This window comes from Oryctolagus cuniculus, chromosome 3 (assembly GCF_964237555.1).
Source record: "Oryctolagus cuniculus chromosome 3, mOryCun1.1, whole genome shotgun sequence".
NCBI lineage: Eukaryota > Metazoa > Chordata > Mammalia > Lagomorpha > Leporidae > Oryctolagus > Oryctolagus cuniculus.
Genome location: NC_091434.1, coordinates 102,809,960 through 102,827,246, shown reverse-complemented (window position 1 = coordinate 102,827,246; position 17,287 = coordinate 102,809,960). Strand labels below are relative to the sequence as shown.

Sequence of the window (17,287 nt, the reverse complement as noted above, 5' to 3'; positions counted from 1 at the left end):
GGATCAGCACAGCGCGATTGCTGTAGCGGCCATTTGGATGGGGTGAACCAATGGAAGGAAGACCTTTCTCTCTCTCTCCCTCACTGTCTAACTCTGCCTGTCAAAAAAAAAAAAAAAAAAGATTTTATTTATTTATTTTTTTTTTGCCACAGTGTCTTGGTTTTCCATGCTTGAAATACTCTCATGGGATTTTCAGCTTGACCAGAATGCCTTAAGGGCTGATCCTGAGGTCAGAGTAGCTATTTAGTAATTATCATTCTATGAGTCTGCCATGTGAACTGCTTCCCATGTTGGAAAATTCTCTCCTTTATAATTGTATCTATTGTTATTACCAGATATTTGATCTTATTTATATGATCCCTTTAAGACTTAATCCTATCTATGTGATCAATTAAACACTTAACATGATCACTTTAACACTTAAGATGGCATTATTACTACACAGATTAATGGGATTTGGAGTCCCATGGCAAGTTTTTAGGTGTACCCTTTGAAGTAAGTCCATAGGAATGTATACATAGTTATATAGCTTTATAGTTACAAATTTCCTCCTCTCTTTCCTATTCCCACTCTTATTTTTTCCTGGGATCTGTTTTCAATTGATTTCATACAAATATGATTAATTCTATGTTAGGTAAAAATTTCAAACAATGGTATTAAGAAGAAAGGAAAACTTTTTCTCAACAGTCAATACAAGGACTGTTTAAGTCATTGCTTCTCAAACTCTCAATTTCACTTCTACAGGTTTCCTTTTAGGTGCGCTGTTTGTTATCACACATCAGGGTGAACATATGATATGTCCATTTGTGACTGTATTATTTCACTATGTATGATGTTTTCCAGATTCATTCATTTTGTTGCAAATGACTGGATTTCTTTTTCAACTGTTGTGTAGTATTCCATAGAGTACATATCCCATAATTTCTTCATCCCGCCTTCAGTTGATGGGCATTTACATTGATTCCATGTCTTAGCTATTGTAAATTGAGCTGCAATTATATGGGGGTGCAGATAACAATTTTATTTGCTGATTTCATTTTCCTTAGGTAAATTCCAAGGAGTGGGATGGCTGGGTCATATGGTAGGTTTATATTCAGATTTCTGAAGTATATCCAAACTGTATTCCATTGTGGTTTTACCAGTTTACATTCCAACAAACAGTGGCTTAGGGGACCTTTTTCTCCACATCCTTGACAACATTTGTTGTTTGCTGATTTTTATATGAAAGCCATTCTAACTGGGGTGAGGTGAAACCTCATTGTAGTTTTCATTTCCATTTCCCTGACGTCTAGTGATCCTGAGCACTTTTTCATGTGTTTGTTGGCCATTTGGATTTCTTCTTTTAAAAAAAAAATGTTTGTTTAAGGCCGGCGCCGCGGCTCACTAGGCTAATCCTCCACCTTGCGGCGCTAGCACACTGGGTTCTAGTCCCGGTCGGGGTGCCGGATTCTGTCCCGGTTGCCCCTCTTCCAGGCCAGCTCACTGCTGTGGCCCGGGAGTGCAGTGGAGGATGGCCCAAGCACCCCATGGGAGACCAGGATAAGCACCTGGCTTCTGCCATCGGATCAGAGTGGTGTGCCGGCTGCGGCAGCCATTGGAGGGTGAACCAACGGCAAAAGGAAGACCTTTCTCTCTGTCTCTCTCTCTCTCTCACTATCCACTCTACCTGTCAAAAATAATAATAAAAAAAAAAAGAAAAAAGAAAAATGTTTGTTTAAGTCCTTAGCTCATTTTTAACTGGGTTGTTTGTTTTGTTGTTGTTTAGATTCTTGATTTCTTTACATATTCTGGTTTTTAATCCTTTATCAGTTGCAAAGTTTGCAAATAATTTCTCCCATTCTGTAAGTTGCCTCTTCACTTTCCTGACTGTTTCTTTTGCAGTAAGAAGCTTCTCAAATTGATGTAATCTCATTTATTAATTTTGGCTTTGATTGTTTGTGTCCCTAGGATCTTTTCTGGAAACTCTTTGCCTGTGCCAATGTTTTGATGTGTTTCCCTAGTGCTCTCTAAGAATTTGTGTTACCAATTCATAGATTTAAGTATTTAATCATTTTGAATGGATGTTTGTGTAAGGTGTAAGGTAGGAATTTGCTTCATACTTTTACATGTGGAAATCCAGTTTTCCCAGCACCATTTGTTGAAGAGACTGTCCTTGCTCCAGGGATTGCTTTTAGCATTTCTATTCTATTCCATTGGTCTAACCATCTGTTTTTGTACCAATATGAGGCTATTTTGATTATTATAGTCTTTAGTATTTCTTGAAATCTGGTATTGTGATGCCTCCAGCTTTGTTTTTATTGTATAAGATTGCTATAGCTATTCAAAGTCTCCTATGTTTCCAAATGAATTTCAGTATCATTTTTTCTAGATATGAGAAGACTTCTTTGGTATTGTATTGGCATTGCATGGAATCTGTAAATTGCTCTCTGAAGAGTGGACATTTTGATGATATTTATTCTTTCAATCCTTGAACATGGCAGTCTTTTCCTTTTTTTGTATCTTCTATTTCTTTCTATAGTGTTTTATAAGTCTCATCATAGAGATCTTTGACTTCCTTGGTTAAATATATTCCAAAGAATTTGAAATTTTTTGTAGCTATTGTGAATGGTCTATAGTGTCAATTTATCTGTTGTTTCTTTATTGATTTTTTTTGGTTAATTTGTCCATTGCTGAAAGTGGGGTACTGAAGTCCCCATTATTGTTGTTTATAGTCTATATCTCTCTTTAAATCCATTAACAATTATTTTAGTTAGGCAGGTGCCCTGTAATTAGGTGTACATACATTTAAAATAGTCACCTCTTCCTGTTGAATTGATCCTTTAATTATTATATATTGTCCTTCTTTGTCTCTTTTAATAGTTTTTGTATTAAAGTCTATTTTATCTGATATTAGGATGGATACTCCAGCTCTTTTTTGGTTTCTGTTAAGATGGATTATCTTTTTCTATCCTTTCTCTTTCAGTCTGCATGCATCTTTGTTGGTAAGATGTGTTTCCTGTAGGCAGAAAATAGATGGGTTTTCTTTTCTCATCCATTCAGCCAGTTTGTGTCTTTTAACTTGGGAGTTGGGGTCATTTGCTTTCAAGGTGACTATTGTTAAGTATTGACTTTGCCCTACCATGTTTCAATAGTCCTAATTTTGTATTTTTATTGAGTCATTTTCTGTGTTCATCTTCTTTCATAGTGATGTTCTTGTTTCTGTGTTTATGTGTTTAGCATATCCTTGATCATCTTTTGTAGGGCTGGAAGAGTATTTACAAATTCTTTGAATTTCTTTTTGTTGTGGAAGATCTTTATTTCTCCTTCATTCATAAATGAGAGCTTTGCAGGGTACAATATTCTGGGTTGTCAATTTTTTTTCTTAAAATTTGGAATATATTTCATCATTCTCTCCTTGCCTGTAAGGTTTCTGATGAGAAGTTTTCGGTGAGTATAACTGGCTTTCCTCTGAATGTGATTTGTCGTTTCTCTCATGCACATATTAAGATCTTTTCTTTATGTTTTACTGTAGAGAGTTTTACTACGATGTGTTGTGGTGAAGATCTTTTCTGGTTCTGTCTATTGGGAGTTCTTTGTAATTTCTGTACTTTGATGTCTCTTTTTCCAGATTGGGAAAGTTTTCTGTTATTATTTCATTAAGGCCTTCTAATCCTATCTCTCTTTCTATGCTTCTGGAACTCATAGATCTCCAACCGTGTTTTTTAGTTTGCCAATTTCCTTTTTTTTTTTTTTTTTGGTCTGATTATAATCTTCCCAGAAATTTGTCTTCTAGTTCTGATATTCTTTCTTCTGTCTCATCTATTCTATTGTTAAGGCTTTCCACTGCATTTTTATTTAATCTATTGAAATCTTCATTTCTAGCATTTTATTCTGACTTCTCTTTAACAACCCAATTTCTTGGGAGCACTTTTCATTTAAATAATGAATTTGCTTCTGATTATTTCTAAGTAATCTGATGATTAATTTTCTAAATTCCCTTTCTGGCATATCCTCGATCTCTTCATCTTCACCTTCTATTATTGAAGAGTTGCAGTGTTTCTTTGGGGGGCTGATAGTGCCTTCCTTATTCTTATTTAAGGATTTTCCTTTTTTATTTTCAGCATTTGTGTATATTTTTCTTTTTTTGTCTGTGGAGATTCTCTTGTGGTGAAGTTCCCCTCTGTTATAAGCTACTATGTGTCTGTGCATTGCAAATGGAAGCACAGAGCACCCCCTACTGGAGTCCTGCTCACTTCTCAATTGTGGGAGAGGAGGTTACCAGCTCCAGTGCATGGAGCCCCACCTACTGGGGCCTGGCTGGCTTCTCAATGGTGGATGGAAAAGGCTTGAGTTTTTGATATTCAGGACTTCTTTTTTTTTGTATGGCTTGCATAGTGGCAAGAAATTCTTCTGAAATGTTGTGGTTCTTGTTCCTGGGGTAGGAAGCATGGTGAGGGGGTCCCCACAATTGATGGGCATATACATAGGAGGTAAAAGTGGCAATCCCCTGCTCACCTTCAGAAATATAATCAAACAGGATGGCTTCTCTCAGCTGGCTGCAGGTCCAGGTGAGGAAGGAGGGGTTGCAGATGTTTGCTCTTCTATAATTTCTCTTTTTTCCCATGTGGAAATTCAAAAGCAGTTCACAAAGCTCCTCCTCCTGATGCTATTTTCAGCTCTGTGAACCCCCAGTTTCCCATCTAACCTGGTCTACTGGGGCCTGGTGCCAGCTTCCCTAGTCCACGCCTCCACCATGCCTCTGCCGCTTCTGTTTCGTATTTGCTCTCTCAGTGTGGACCTGCCCAGTCTCTGTTGGTCTCCTGGGCTTCCTGTCACAAATTTCCCATGGTTCTATCTCCAACGTGTATCTTTTCTCCTTTTTAGTTATCTATCTGTCCCTGTGTGACTCAGATCATCCTGTTGCTATAGCACTATCTTGGGATCCCCCAGCATGCTACTTTTAAAATGTGTGTGTTATTTAGCTAATAATTTTGAGTGTTTCTCTTGTTCTTAGGGACTGTGATAGAGTCAGAACCAAAAAGAATATAGTCCATTTCCTTACAGAGTTTTCAGTCTAGTGGGAGAAGCAGAGATGGATATACAGGCCATTCTTCTACATAAGTCTTATACCATTCAAGCTGGGACACACTGGGAAACTGGGCAATCTCCAAGGTCAGATTACCTGACTTCAAACCCTGGCTCAACCACCCATTAATTGATTTGAGCAATTTACCTAAACATTCTAAGTCACAGTATTCTCACTAGTAACTAAGTTTCTAAGTTATACATTTACATTGAGGGGATTACAAATTCATGAACATAGGCCAGCTTATGGTGCAGTTAGTTAAACTGTTGCTTGTGACACCAGCATCCCATATCAGAGTGCAGGTTCAAGTACTGGCTATGTTTTTTCTGTTCCCACTTCCTGTTAAGATGCCTCGGAGGGCAGCAGAAGATGAACCAAGTAGTTGGGCTACTACTACCCACATGGGAGACCAGAATGGAGTTTCTGGCTCCTGGCTTTGATCTGCCCAGATTGGTTACCATGACCATTTGGTAAGTGAACCAGCACATGAAAAAATCTCTCTTGTCCTCCCCTCTCTTTCTGTATTTCTTTCAGTTAAATAAATAAGTCTTGGAAAAAAAAACAGTTATGAATATATTGAGAACTCTTAGGAATAGAAGCCTAGAAAAGGTACTGTGTAGAGGAACTGAATGAAGCTATCTTGTCAAAACAGGAATGTTGCTGTGGAATATTAAGAATCTGGAAGCTATTCAACTTCAGCTGTGCTGAGTAGCCTTGCAAATCTGTTTGACTCTCTCCACAGAGACCAACTAGACATAATAACCAAAAAGGGGGGGGGGTGTAAAAAAAAAGCTGCAGGGCAAATGAAACAACGACTTAAAAAGAGGCAATGCCATTCCTGCCACCTGTCCTCACCCTTTCTCTTGAGCTATCAGCAGCTTTTCTTAGGAGAACACTATCTGTGTCATGCATTGCAATTACTTGGACCATGTTCTGCAAAGATTTGCTATTTTTCTGTTGACAAGGCATGTTGAATTGATCATTTGGCATTACATCATATCCAATTTACTGTCTCATAACACTTTGTTTTATATAAAGAATTGTGTGCCAGAGGGCGCCGCTGATGTTGAAAGCGGATCAGTTCAGTCACTCACCTCCACTGCTAATGGTTTTGCTGCCAGCTTAGTAAATTTGAATTAATTCGGTAACTTCGCTTTCATGTAGGAAGAGAAAATTCTACTTTTGAACGTAGGTAAAGCCAATCGCAAGCTGAGGCGCAAGGTAAGAGAATTTCCATCTCTGGAAGTTTCTGATATCATATTTTTACCATTTGTGAGGTCAGCAATTTCAAAATTAAACTATTTTTTACTTTATAATAGTTTTAGAACTATAAAAAAAAACTTGTGAAGAAAGTTCAGAGAGTTCCAGTATAATATTGTTTCCCCTATTGTTAGCATCCATCTTGCATATTGTGTATGACACATTTGTAGTGACTCAATATCGACACATTATTATTACTGAGGTCCATACTTTGCTAAGATTTCAGTAGTTTTATCTTATGTCCTTTTTCTATTCCAGGCTGCATTGAGGATACTCATTTAGTTTTAGTCATTGTGTTTCTTAAGTCTCCCCTATGCTATGACAGTTTCTCTGAAATAGTTTTTAATAGTACTTCTCAGGCATTTGTAGAATATTTCTAATTTTCAAAATGTTCTTTCTCATAATTAGACAGAGATGTTGGGGTTCTGTGAGGAAGACCCCGGAGAAGAAGTTCTATTATGTCCCATCAAGGGAGCATGCTACTAACAAGGATTATGCTAATCTTGACCCCCGCTTGCACATCTGAAATAGTGTCTGCAATTTCTCCACTGTAAAGTGAATCTTCCTCTCCCTTTCCAGCTGTGCTACTTGGAAGGAAGTCAGTTCAGGGGTGAAACACTATGCTTCATGTTCACAAGAGGATGCTATCCCTATAAAGTATTTGGAATTCTTCTATACTTGAGATTCGTCTACCCCCACATTTACATACTCAGTTATTTATATCCATATAAACTCATGGATATGAGTTTTATACTTTTGGTTATACTCCAGTGCAACTCTATTTTGTTGTGTAAATCATTTTAACTTTGGTGATGGCAGCTCTTTTAGTTGGCTCTTGAGTTCCTTTTATATAACCCCATTACAGTGGGTTTTGCTTTGGGGATTTTTAAAAAATGTTTTCTTCCCTTTTTTTTAAAAAAAGAAATTTATTTATTTATTTATTTATTTATTTATTTGAAAGCCGGTGTTACGGAGAGCAGGAGGCAGAGAGAGAGGTCTTCCATCTGCTGATTCACTCCCCACATGGCCACAATGATCAGAGCGGAACCAATCTGAAGCCAGGAGCCAGGAGCTTCTTTCAGGTCTCCCATTTGGGTGCAGGGGCCCAAGGACTTGGGTCATCTTCTACTGCTTTCACAGGCCGTAGCAGAGAGCTGGATGGAAAGTGGAGCAGCCGGGATTTGAACCAGAGCCCATATGGGATGCTGGCACTGCAGGCGGCAGCTTTACCCACTATGCTACAGCGCCAGCCCCTCCCTACTTTCTGACAATAGAAGACCTAGCCACAGAACCATCAATTTCTCTGAGAAACACTGCTTATTTCAAAGAACAGTATTAGAAACTGAGATCCTGGAGAGTCATTGCTTCTCATACCAGATTTTTTTTTCTTAGCACTTACTCTTCCTCATAACTCCCTAGGGGCACAGAAAATCCAGACTGTCCAAGACACATGCTATGGTGGTTCTTCAACCGCTAGCCATGGGACACTCTTCCACTATCAAGTTTTCTATCTGGATCATAATCCTTCACTGTTCCTATAATCATCATCCTAAAATAATTAATTATTTGGACCTTGCTACAATCTCACATTTGATTTTGCATAAATGTTCATTACATTGAACTGAATCTACAATATGATTCCCATTAAGTTGTTAAAAATTGCTAATGGGTTAAAGCGTCACTACTCACACAAGATAATTGAATTTTTGCTGCAGAATTTCTGAAGATGCAGACATACCCCAAGGGAATGACACCAAAAATAGTAGATGTTTCAGAAGATGTGTACAAGCAGGTAAACCTCAATTTAATGGGTCTTGACCAAAAATTAAAGAGAATGAGCAATTTCATAATGCATCAAGCATAATTAGAGTGCACATGGTATTGTGAAGTGTGTGTATGTGTGTGTGTCCACACCTGCTTAGTACTGGTGCACTTGCCATTGCCATTGTGTCCCAATGTATAAGACATTATTGTTCTGGTTTTATATGACTATAGAGGGTATTAGAAATGTTAAGGATTTCCATCCATATCCTTAATTTGGTAAAGGAGGACCCTTTCTCCTTTCATTCCTTTGGAAGTGTCTTGCATTATGGATATGGCCAGGGACATGCCAGCCTGGTCAGTTTGGGTACCCTGTGACCCACTCTTGTGATATGGAATGATAGGATCAACATGTGAGAAGAACTATATCCCTCCTTTTGCCTTCAGATTCTATTAAGAATTATTCCCATCTATTTAGACACTCAGGTACATAGCAAGACAGTTACACATACTAGTTTTGCTTTATTGTTCACACAAGCTGTATCATTTATTAACTGTGTAGTTTTAGCCCAGTATAATCAATTGACTCATTTGTAAAATGGAACAAATGATGTAATATACCTCACCAGGTTTTTTTGATTACAACATTTAATATGGTAGGTTTTCAATAAATATTGTCAGCAAGCAATGTTTTGCAAACTGTCGCTCACAACTCCTGAGTGGATCATAACATTCACTTATTGGGCTTTCTTCAACACTGAAACAATAAGTTAATAGAGTATGGTAGCTTGTATGCAAGTAGAATAAATTTGATAGTCACTTTTTCTGATTGTGTGTGTGTGTGTGTGTGTTTGTGCACTCACACCTGCATACTTGTGGGTCTGTATCTGAGTACTAAGCCATTAGGTAAAATTGTATTAAAATGGTGTTATTGATCTGGAATATCTGAAATATCAGATACTTCCACCCCAACAACCCAATTAACCCTTCTCCAACCCTCAATATTAAGTTTATTTGTATCTCTTTCAGATAAGCTCCCATCACCTTCTTGTCAAGGTTAAATCTCATATTAAATCATAGAACCCCAAATTATGCCAGTTTTCACAGCTATAACTTTATATTTGTTGATGTGATTGATTAATAACTGCATCTATTTTTAGACAGTACACTTTCTGACAGTCACAACCAGTCCTTTCTACCTCCGCTTTATATTCCCTACTTCTAAGACAGTACCCAGGACACAGCAGATGTTCAACAAATATTGAATGAATGTGTTCCTCCAAACCTCTGACTCTCCCATGTGCATAATCAGTCACTAAGTCCCATGAATTCTTTCTACTTCACATCTCTCAGACTCATTCACTTCATTGCATTATTTGTGGATCTTCCTTTTCTAGCCTGAGTATCAGCAAATTCTCCTAACTGGTCTCCTTATCTACACCCTGCTGCTTTTCCTCCCACTCCAATCCAATTAATTTTCTCCCTAAGTGATTTTTTACTGAAATAAAAATCTGATCATTACACCTCTCAGTTTAGTATCTTTCAGTGGCATCTAATTCCCCTCAGGAAGACAATCAAACCCTTTATTATGTAGGGGGAGCAGACATTCACAGGCACAAATGCCAATGGGCAACATTTTAACTTCATTTTCTTATAACGCCATATAACTCTTATAACTACTTTTCCCCAATTCAAAATCAGTTTAAATTTTTTTCATGTAAAACTCAATCCAACTGACTGAATTCTTGGTCAATTCAGGTTAATATTTCAGTCACAGAAGGGATTATATCCCTCTCAGTTTTCATTTCTCCTAGGGTTGAGTTTAATTATTGGGAAATAGAATGAGAATAAGGGCTGCTTACATCATTGGCACTATCACGTGGTTCAGAGGAAAAGGCTTCTGTTTCTTGGTCTCCACCTGCTTTAGATCCACACTGGGCTTTGAATTCTGCATGTGCTCTTACATTCTTGCCCTTGAGTGATCAAACCCATCAAAGGCAATGTGGGCAGTCTAGAGATGCTGAGTCGGTCCATTTATCTAATCCCCACTCATGCTGGTCCACAGAGAGATCAGTCCTGCAATCTTGCAAACTCCAGAGGCAATGTCCACCTCACAGCTTTGTTATGTATGACCCTGGTACCACCACATTAATATTCCCGGCCAGTCCCTGATAATTGTACTGGGCATCTTTTCTGTCCCTTTGTGCCACTGCCTCCGCCTCCACTTCTATCTTTCTTTCCCCCTGCCCTGCTTTCTCTTTACCTCCCTCTTAAATATGACGCCTTCTTGAGAACCTTCCAGGAATTTCTGTATGCAATGCATTTTTAGGAACTGGAGCATTCTACTGGGCTATCATCCTGTCTCTAAACATTTGCATCAGGCATTTGAATATCAAGAACATACAGTTTTGATGAAGTACTACTGTGATTTTCTTTTAAATTCCCCAAATTCTTCAAGGTCTTGGGAAGACAATTCTATTCTATGATCTCACCATATTTCTTGTAGTATATGATCTATTTGTAGTTTTCTTCAAAGTGTATAGGTGTTTTAGTATGAGAATTACAAGGAAAAAAAGAACTATGCTCACTTACATTCTTTGCCTAACACTTGAATGATGAATTTGGAATTTATCATCACAAACTTGTCTTTACTGTGGTTGGAGCTGTGGTATAGCAGAATAAACTGCCCCTTGTGATGCTGGCATCCACCTGTGATGCTGGTTCAAGTCATGGCTGCTCCACTTCTGATACAGCTCCCTGCTAATGTGCCTTGGAAAGCAGTGCAGATGGCTCAAGAGCTTGGACCCCCACACCTACACTGGGGACCCAGAGGAGACCTTGGTTCCTGGCTTCAGATTGGCCCACTTCTGGTCATTCAGGGCGTGAGTGAACCAACAGATGGAAGATCTCTCACTCTCTCTCTCCCCTTGTCTTTCACATAAATCAGTCTTTTAAAAAACGTGTCTTAAATTTACTCTCACAATTGCAAAACCTCTCTGAAGTTAATAGCAATACAGAAACTCTCATAGAAGCTGTGTGATTAAAGTTGGAGGTTGGTGATGTTTATTTTATTTGTTCAAGTACTGTTCTAAGCACTTCATTATTTCATTTAATTCTCACAAGAATCTCTGGAGGAAGGTAGAATTATAGATTTACTGTCCTTATATTATTTAGGAGGAAACAAAAGAGAAGCGATCTACATAAGGTTATATAGCATATGGTTAGACAAAAATTCTAACTCAGAGAGGCATTGTATTTTGTTGTGAATTCTTCCTTTAACCCAGATTTATTTTCTTCATTTATCTTTATTTTTGAATTAATTGTATTATGTTTGTTCAGGATTTATAATATAACGTTGCAAAACATATATAGATAGTAAAATGGTTACTATAGTGAAGCAGATTACCATATCTGCACACAGTTAAATTTTGTAAGAAAAGAGCAGCGAAGATCTACCTACTTAAAGTCCCTAATAAACACAATTTTATTGACTATGATACTCATGTTTTACATGAGATCTCTCTATATTTGTTGATCCTGCTTTTTTGCTATTTTGTATCTTCTGACGTATCTCTCCCCATTTTCATCTCCCTATCCCCCAGAACTTCAGGTAGCCATTGTTTCATTTTCTATCTCTATATGTTTGATTGTTTAAAAGTTGTACAGGTAAGTGAGATGAGATTGTTCAATATTTTTCTTTCTAAATCTGGCTTATTTCATTTAGAAGAATGTTTTCTATCTCTCCAATTTGTGGCAAATGACAGGATCACCTCCTTTTTAAAGGATGAATAATAATCCATTGTGTGTGTATATATATCTATATATATATTATATATATACCACATTTTGTTTTTAAAAATCATTTTATCTATTTTATTTATACAAATGACAAAGAGTTGAGAGAGAGAGAGAGAGTGAGGAATCTTCCATTCACTGGTTCACTCCTCAAATGCCTGCAGCATCCATGGCTGGGTCAGACTGAAGCTCGGAGCTGGAAAGTAAAGTTAGGTGTCCCATGTGGCATTGGCAAGGAGGCAATGATTTGAGCCATCAACTGCTGCCTCCCAGGATGTGCATTAGCAGGAAGTTGTAATCAAGAGAAAAGCCAGAATTTGAACCCAGGCACTCTAATACAGGATGTAGACATCCCAAGTGGGCTATTTACTGCTCTGCCAAACACCTTCCCCATACATCCTCTTTTCATCATCCGTTGGTTCATCAGCAGAAACCTAGATTGCACGTGTTGGCTGCTGTGAGTAATGCTGCAACACACATAGGAGTGCACATATTTCTACAAGGTTATTTCATCTCCTTTGAATATGTACTCAGAAGTTGGGGTCCTGGTCCATAGAAATTCATTATTAATTTCTTTAGGAATCTCCGTTTTTATTTCCATAATGACTGCATCATTCTGGATATCTGCCAACAGTGTACTTGTGTTCCCTTTTCTCGACACATTTGCCAGACTTGTGATCTCTTGTCGTTGACAATAGCCTTCCTAATAGGAGTCTCACAGGATTTTTTTTTTTTAAGATTTATTTATTAACTTGAAAGTCAGAGTTACACAGAGAGAGAAGGAGAGGCAGAGAGAGAGAGAGAGCGAGAGAGAGGTATCTTCCATTGGCTGGTTCACTCCCCAGATGGCCACAATGGCCAGAGCTGCGCCTATCCAAAGCCAGGAGCCAGGAGCTTCTTCCAGGTCTCCCATGTGGGTGTAGAAGCCCAAACACTAGCGTCATCTTCTAATGCTATCCCAGGCCATAGCAGAGAGCTGGATTGGAAGTGGAGCAGCCAGGATTTGAACTGGCACCCATATGGGATGCCGGCACTGCAGGCGGTGGCTTTACCTACTATGCCACAGTGCTGGCCCCACACAGGGGTTTTAATTTGCACTTTGCTGATTGCAGATATTGAACACATCTTCATATATTTGTTGACTGTTCTTATCTCTTCTTTGAAGAAGTGTTTCCTATAGTCCTTTATCTATTTTAAGTTATATTCCCGAGACTCTTAGAGTCCTTGCTGTCAATTATTTTGCTACTGTGCAAACATCTCTGTGCTACACATCATCTCCACAACTTGATGCTGGATTTCACTCTCCAGGTGAAGTATTCTTTTTCTGTCTTCCTCCGTTTCATTGAAAAATCACTTCAGTGCAGCTAAATTCTCAATCGCTAAGATGTGGAATCAACCCAAATGCCCATCAACTGAAGACTGGATAAAGGAATTATGGGATATGTACAACATGGTATACTACACAGAAGTAAGAAAAACATGAAATATGGTCATTTTCAACAAAATGGATAAAGCTTGGAACCATCATACTTAGTGAAATGAGCCAGTCCCAAAGGGACAAGTACCATGTGTTGTCTCTGACCTGTGATAACTAATAGAGCACCTAAAAGGCAATATGTAGAAGTGAAATTGACACTTTGAGAAGCAATGACTTGAACAGCCCTTGTATTGGCAGTTGAGAAACAGCTTCTTTTTATGCTATATGTTGAACTCTTAACACAGAGTTAATCATATGTGTATAAAGTTAATTGAAAATAGATCTTAGTAAAAAATAAGAGTGGGAATAAGAGAAGGAGGAGGAAGAAGAGTGGGAGTGTGCGTGGGAGAGCAGGCACAGTGGGAAGAATCACCATGTTCCTAAAGTTATAAATATGAAGTGTATGAAATCTGTAACTGTAAAGCCATATACTTATACATATATTCCTACAGACTTACTTCTAAAAATACAGCTTAAAAACTTGCCATGGGACAACAAATCCCCTTAAGCTAGGTAATAAAAATATTATCTTAAGTGTTAAAGTCATCATATGGATAGGACTAAATGTCTGGTAATAATAATTACTAGAATTAAAAGGTGTGAATGCTCCAACGTGGGAAGCAGTCCGTACAGCAGACACATAGAATGACAATAGTTTTAAGTAGCACTCTGACCTCAGAATTAATTCTTAAGGCATGCCGGTCTGGCTAAAAAGACCATGAGAGCATTTCAGGCATGGAAAGCCAAGACACTGTGGCAAAAAATGTCCTACATGAAGGACCTCTGTGGGTGAGACCCCAGTGGAAAGAAGGAGTCATCAAAGAAGGACATACTGTTCTCTGAAGAGAGGAGAGAACTTCCACTTTGCTTATGGCCTTGTCTAAATACTGATGGAGTTTGTGGATTCAAAAGGCTTCCATAGCCTAGGCAGCTCATGTCAAGTGTCTCAGGTGATCACTGACATCATACTTAAGAGTGTTAATTGCTAAATTAACAACAGGAGTCACTGTGCACTAACTTCCCATGCAGGACCTCTGTCTTCAAAGTGTTGGATTATGAGAGTTAACAGTAAAACTTGTTCTCAAATATTTATTTCATTTTAATGCATTAAATGGAGGATATTCTTATGTTTCATAAGTTTAGTTATGTTCATTGTTTATTTTCTTATGTACCTCCTTAATTAATTGTTCTCGGGAGTTACTTTCTTCTAATGTATTAAGTGGACGATATTCATATGTCTCATAAGTTATAGTTATGTCTAAGTGCTCACAAAAGATGTATCATTCTTGCATGCTTCTTTAATTAAGTTTCTAAAAAAAAGAAGTGAAATTAACTTTAAGATGCAATGACATTGCACAGCCCTTGTCTCGACTGTTGAGGAACAATTTATTTTTCATGCAAATTGTTGAACTCTTTACTTAGTATAGAGTTGGTTTTCTATGTATAAAGTTAACTGAAAATGGGTCATAGTGGAGAATGGGACTGGGAATGGAGAGCGAGGAGGAGGAGGGGTGGGAGTGTGGGTTTGGGGGGCAGGTATGGTGGGAAGAACCACTATATTACTAAAGTTGTACTTATGAAATGCATGAAGTTTGTGTTTCTTAAATAAAAACTTTGGGAGAAAAAGTCACTTCATTACATTACCCCCAGAAAAGAAGGTTTTTTCTTTATCACCCATCTCCTCTCTCGCTCTAGTCTGAATTTTCATGCACCTCCTATGAGGTCTTGCCATGCTTCTGCTGACCTCTATTTTTGCAAATATCTTTGCACTGTGGTGGATGCTTTAACAATTCATGTGCTTAACATACCACGAGCTTAGCAACAAGTGCCTGCTTGATATAAAAGGACCTCAGTGCCTAATACAGTGCTGGGCACACAAAAAGCATTCAGAACAATTTATTTGATGAATTAGGGATGAATGAAAAAGCTTGAAGCCTGAAAATACTCTGTAGTACTGTTGTAGAAATAAGACATTTTTGAAAATGGGAAACATAAGTTTAATTATACCTATTTAATAATATTAGAAAATCTTGTCTTCAGGTCTCTGAAACAGGTTAAAAGACCAGCTCTCTTGACGGTAATGAGTCTTGCTAGCTTTATATATTCCTCTGTTCCCTCTGCTTTGCACACCTAAAACAGTAGTTTTTCCCAAAGTTGTCCAGCATTCCAGGATTTTGAAGTTACAAATACCAGTGAAGTACATTCTTTCTGCTGCTTGTGTAGATTATCTGTGTTCTTTCTGGAGTTAATCTTCAGAATCTCAAGAGGGAGACTATTATTACTGTGAGAAACCGCAGGGGTCTGGTTTTCAACATAACTTTGGAAGGAAGCTGTATGGGCGGTAAGCAGTCAAACCAAAATGATGAAGCTGCCACAGCCCTGGGCCACAATTAGAGCATACCAGGGGAAAGCAGTTTAATTGTCCAAGAATCCCGGAATCTTGGTGAATTTCCCAACCATCTACTCACCAGAAACATCAGTGTTGGCTGGGTAAAAGTGGACATGTGAGTAATGTCTTCTAGAGCCAGCATCCGTGTTCTCTGGCTGGTTTTCAAGGCTACCCACAGCAAATGCTCAAGCCTAAAAACCGCCAGAAGTTGTTACTAGCCCACTTAGAGAAAACAGATCTGTCCTGTTCTTTATATTCCCTAGGACGAGTACTTATTAAAGGTCACCAGTCGATCTGTTAATGAAAGGTAAATCAGGAATCCAAACAAAATGCTTGCAGAATGTCAGCAACTCTAAAGCCTGAACTAATTACTTGAAGATAAGTGCTAGGGATTTGAGGAAGAATCAACTCATTAGCATTCAGCACCTTCACTTTTGCATAAAGAAGGAAAATAAAGCACGCCAAAAAGAAGGGACATTTTCTGGGAGTGAATAAAGAAATAGCATTTTCAGAGGAAAACTGCATAATCTGCTGTATATTTTAGGTGCAATTATCAAATGTTGATATGCTATTCAGCTTGCTAATTGCATTTCTGAATTCAATGTGTAAAATATTGAAGGCATTTAAAAGCAACAATGGTAGGGAATGGTTTCCAAGTGTTAATAGGTAATGGGCTAGTGCTTTAAGTTTGATGAACGCTAGTGAATTCTGCAGTCAGACATATATACCTCCAAACAACATAAACAAAGAACCATGGCTTTGTAGACCCTTTTGTCCACTAGTTTTATCTTAGCAGTTTCTACATGCAAAACATTGATTAACTTTTCAACTAAATTGTGTTTTCAAACAAAAAAAATCAATTCCTGAACAACTAACCATACTTTCCATTAAGATGATTTTGAAAAACTTTCCAATGTTTTTACTGGAATTTTTATAGTTTGTTACTTTTTCTTTTGGTTCTTCACTTATTTGTGAAAAAAGTGAATAAAAGTTTCTATAAGTGAACAAAGTGAATAAAAACTTCTATGAACAACTCTGCTATCGCAATTTAGTATCCTTTATACTCCTCTTAACTCTTGATTGCATACAAGTGCACATAGCATATTTTAGGGATCAGTCAGTGCTCATTTTCTTCTTGTGTGTCTATAAGCAAAAAGAAGTAATAGATTGGAATCAGTAAATTTGTACTTAGGTGACTGTACTGATATTTCTTCCACAGCATTGCCAAATTTAGCTTATTGCCTGATATAGCAATACATATTTCCTTATACCTTTGTGTGTGTGAATGTGTGTGTGGTCCCAGGGATCTTTCCATTTTAATTAATCAATTCTTAAACTAGTTAAGTAACATAACTAGTTTTGACTATTTTTTCCAATGATATTAACCAGTTTCCAAATGTTTATAAGCCTGTTTTCAAGATACAGTACACAGCAAGGAGTAATGGGAATCGCTATGTTGTAATCTAGGTATTAATGACCATCTGGGAAAACTGATAGCCCAAGGAAATATCCTATGGTGATTTTATGATTTCTATTATAG

The 17,287-nt window shown here is 37.8% G+C and overlaps 1 pseudogene; it reads left to right on the top strand.

The window, feature by feature from the left end:
- LOC103348827 (tyrosine-protein phosphatase non-receptor type 2-like) overlaps positions 1 to 17,287 on the top strand; it is a 192,028-nt pseudogene that overhangs the window by 63,729 nt on the left and 111,012 nt on the right.